Source organism: Solanum stenotomum, chromosome 10 (assembly GCF_019186545.1).
Source record: "Solanum stenotomum isolate F172 chromosome 10, ASM1918654v1, whole genome shotgun sequence".
NCBI lineage: Eukaryota > Viridiplantae > Streptophyta > Magnoliopsida > Solanales > Solanaceae > Solanum > Solanum stenotomum.
This window is the reverse complement of record NC_064291.1, coordinates 24,849,388-24,854,419: the sequence shown is the minus strand read 5'-3', so window position 1 is coordinate 24,854,419 and position 5,032 is coordinate 24,849,388.

The following is a 5,032-nucleotide window of genomic DNA, read 5'->3' as shown; positions in this document are numbered from 1 at the left end:
GCTGATCTACGACTACCATCTACGGAGCGTCAATGGACCTACGGTCCATAGATGCCCTCCGTAGATGCCCTTTTTTGCATTTCTGTCAGCTGTCTCTTTAATTCCGCGCCTGAACATCTTTCCTGCAAAATATGATAAAAACACACGAAAACTAATACAAAAAGACCCTAGACACACACAACTTGTAAGTGAAATATATTAGAAATAGCATAAACTCACGGTATATCAACACACTATCTATCGTTCCAAAGGTATTGTAACTTCCAATTTTATCATGCAATTTCATCTAACAAGTACCCAAGGTCAAGACCCAACTCCCGACTTTCTATATTCAATCTATGAATCGAAATTCAAAGTGAGTGGAAAGTCTATTACCTTACAAGCAACAAGGAGTGGGGCGATTGCGTGACGACACTAAGCGTTAGTAAGACCAAGGAATCACCTCTTTGTTACTAACCTAACACCTGACCCTTTTTGTGGAATATGGAATGAGTTGTATTCGTAAATGGAAAGGAATTGTGGGAATTATGGGGGAATGGAATGGATGATTTTATGGAGTGATTTAGGGAGGTTATGGGATGGTGAAACGGTTGGAGAGTGAATGGAGGGAAGTGGAAGTGATTTTAAATTAGGAGAGTTTTTAAATGAGGGGGTCCGGGTCGGGTCAGACAGAACTAGGGTTTGGACTCACGAGACCCCGTCTACGGTCCGTGAATCGATCTACGGTCCGTAGATTAGGACCGTAGATCACTCTTACACTTAGAAAAATTGAGAAGCTTACCTGGGTCTACGGACACCATCCACGGTCCATGGATTGAATGACAGACCATCGATGGGGTACGTAGACCTTTGCACCAGACCATTTTCTACAGATTTTCTTGGTGTACATGCACATGTAGCAACCAATAGTCTATTCTTTTTATATTTTCTGGACACTTTTTAGACACGGACTCTATGCTAATTCTAGCCAACACTAAATGAAAAACTAAAGCACCTATCTAAGTTGATACAGGGACGCAATTAAGCAAAGAAAACTACTAAATTGAAAATAGAAACCTATCGTTGCTAGATTGTACGTCTTGGGTTGCCTCGCAAACAGCGTTTGATTTAACATCGTGGCATGACGTAAGTTTCTTGATTACTTAGACTTCATCAAGACTTCATCAAGATTGTAGGCCTCAATCACTTCTTGCACAGTTTCAGCATTTCCCAGATAGATCTTGATCCTTTGCCCATTTACCATGAACCTTGTTCCTTCACTATTCTCAAGCTAAACCGCTCCATGGGGGAGCACATTTGTGAGCAAAAATGGCCCAGTCCATTTGGACTTGAGTTTGCCTGGAAACAAGCGCAACCTAGAGTTGAATAGAAGCACAAGATCACCAACCATAAATTCACGCTTTTCAATTCTTTGATCATGATATCGCTTCATCTTCTCTTTGTACAAGGCTGAACTTTCGTAAGCTTTTAGGCGAAATTCTTTGATTTGAAGCAGCGCCCCAATCCAAATTTAGCTTATTCATTGCCCACATCGCCTTATGCTCTAGCTCTATCGGTAAATGACAAGACTTCTCATATACAAGTTGGTAAGGAGACATACCTATGGGGTCTTGTATGCAATGAGATAGGCCCATAGAGGATCATCAATCTTCCTTGACCAATCCATTCTATTAGCATTTACAATCTTTGCCAAAATCTGTTTAATTTCTCTGTTGGACACTTCAACTTGCCCACTAGTCTGTGGATGGTAAGGAGTGGCTACATTGTAGCGGAAACCATATTTCTCAAGTAGTGCCTTGAACAACTTATTATAAAAGTGAGAACCTCTATCGCTAATAATAGCCCTCGTTGTACCAAATCTGGAGAAGATATTCTTTTTTCAAGAATGCGGTGACACTTTTGCCCTCATTGTTGGGGAGCGCAACTGCTTCAACCCACTTCGATACATAATCAACCGCAACAAGAATATACTTCATCCCATTTGAACTCACAAATGGACCCATATTATCAATGCCCTATACATCAAACAACTCTATCACCAATATATGATTCATATGCAGTTCTTGCCTCTTTGAAATCCCACCTTCTCTTTGGCAACCATTACAGGACTTGGCAAAATCATGAGCATTTTGGTGGATGGTAGGCCAGTAGTACCCACACTGCAAAATCTTATGTGTAGTTCAAATACCACTATGATGCCCACCAACAGGCGACGAATGATCTCCCAAGGATGATGGGAACCTCAAAATCAACCTCACAGTCAAGAATCACAAAATCTGCTGGAAAAATGAAAGACTCCACTTTTACTAGCACATCATGGAGTACACCAATGGGCTTTTTCACAGTTCGATCGGCCATTAGTAGCATTGCTTTGGGCTTTGGGTCCCCTAGGCCCAATTTCTTATAAATAGATAATGGCATGAGGTTGATGCAAGCACCAAGATCACACAATGCCTTAGCGAAGTGTAACAACCCTATAGTGCATGGGATCGTGAAAGCACCAGGGTCTTCATTCTTCTGCACAAGAGATTTTGTAGCAATAGCGCTACAATGCTGCAATCTATCATCATCTTCAAAACTCACAGACCTTTTCTTTGTCACCATATCTTTCATAAACTTCGCATATCAATGCATTTGCTCCAAAGCTTCTATCAAAGGAACATTGATAGAAAGTTGTTTCAACATAGAAATAAACCTACGATATTTACCATCTTCAATCTTCTTCACTAACCTCTGTGGAAAAGGTGGTGGCGGTCTAGGTATGGGGAGCACTTTCTGAGATATCTCTGCTTCTTGCTCTATCGCAGTCTCAAACTCATCTCTGACCTCTACCACATCATTTCTTTTCTAATCTCAGCATCCACCACAGACGGCATATGAAGATCTATGGTTTGCCTACCCCCTCAAGTAGTGACTGCCATACAATGACCATCATTCTTTGGATTCTAGATGGTGTTGCTAAGAAGAGTGCCAGGTTGACGTGGGTTCACTATAGTAGACAACTGAGTCATCTGCTGCTCGAGATGCTTTATTGACACTGCATGGGCATCAATCTTTTGACCAATACCAAACAAGCCGTTTCTCATCTCCTTCACATTCTCATCAGTTGCATCAAACATTCTCATCATCTTATGCATCATATCTTCAATACGCGCCAGATTTCCTCCAATTTTCCTAGCACCAGATTCCCAATTTTGAGGGGGAACATAAGGTCCAACCCGATCGTTTCTGTTGCCATAGTTGTTCTGATTGTAGTTGTTGTCGCAATTTAAGTTTTCATCCCGGACATATTGACCCTCTCGGTTGTAATTTCCATAGTTCCGACTTGGTTTCCTTGACCTTGGCACCAATTTTCCGTGTTGGATCCTTGAGCGTTAGGTCGAAAACCCCCTGTCTGATCATTCACTGCATAAGCATCCTTTTCATAGTAACACTCTTCAACTGGTGGTGGCGTTCTAGTCAAGTAATTCATAGCATTTACCTTCTCTGCACCTCCGCTCATATGCTTCAATACCAACCCCAACTCGATCCTCATCTGAGCCATCTCCTAACGAATCTCCTCTGTAGACTAATTGTTCGTAGCATGAACGAAAAATGTGTTTCTCCCAGTATCCGACCTCCTAGTGCTCCATGCTTTATTATTGCGAGAGATCTTCTCCAATTTTTCTGCAATCTGTGCATAAGTGCACTCACCATATGATCCTCCAGCAATAGTATCAAATACTGCATTATTGTTGTCATCCTGATCTCGATAGAAATATTCCTTCAGCTACTCATCATCAATATGGTGGTCTAAAACACCTCATATAAATAAAGTGAATCTGTCTCATGAGCTGCTCACAGACTCTCCAGGCAATGCCACAAAATTATTGACCCTATCTTTGTGATTGAGCTTCTTGTACACTGGATAATACCTTGCTAAGAACACATATCTCAGTTGGTTCCATGTATAGATTGAGTTATAAGAAAGCTCAGTTAACCATATAGCAGCATCGCCTGTCAGTGATAGAGGAAACACTCACAATCTGATGACATCCATATCCAAGTCTGGTCGACCTACACAGCTCTTGCGAACCACCTTTATCTTGGCTATGTGAGTATGTGGGTCCTTCGATGGCAACCCTGAGAACAACCCCTCGCTGTAAGCATCTGCATTAAGCTACTGGTTACCACAAATGTGTGCCCCAGAGGCAAAGGGATAAGACTAGAGGTCCATCAGAATCAACAATATTGACGTTGCCCCTGTAGTTGTCATGCAGTTGTGGGCCTGGTGGACCATATGCACCCTCACTGCATCTCCCAATTGATTTTCTGCTAGAACCCGATTTTTCCCACCATCTACTCTTGGCTGTTAAAACTCAACTGCATCACCAAGATTTACTCTGATAGGATTAATTGGAATTCCTTGATTGTTCATTCTTCGCAAAGTTCAGTTCAACTCTGGATTGTACGGAGTAAGTGGTTCGCCCTGGCTCTATGTGCTTGGCATACACTAGAGTCAGAACCTGAGAGAGACAAAAAATAAGTAAAATTAGGAAATATTTGACTAACGTTCAATAATGTAGTTAAAATAAATCCAAAAGCCAAATTTCCCCGGCAGCGGCGCCAAAATTTGATACGCTCAAATTACACCTCCCTAAAGAAGCATAAGCGATCGTTATCAAGTAAAGAACCCAATTTGTAGGTTGGGATCGATCCCACGAGGAAAATGGATTAGACTTTACTTTAACCAACAATTATATTCAATTAGTCAAATTACTTCCAGAAACAAGTAATAAAAGGGGGGTTTTGGTAGTAAGAATTCAATAAACAATCAGTACTCAAAAGTCAGTTTTGGTTGTTATCAAGATGAGTGAAATAACTAGGGTATCCGTGTTCCCCACAAGCTCATAACGCAGTAATCCTAGTAATAGCAATCCTTTCTTAGTGTATTACATGCAAAGTGATAAGCTAGGTATCTTTAAATCCTTGGTCCGGTAGCTAGAGAATTTCACCCCGCACCTTGGTCCGGCTACGTGTGTGTACTTTACTA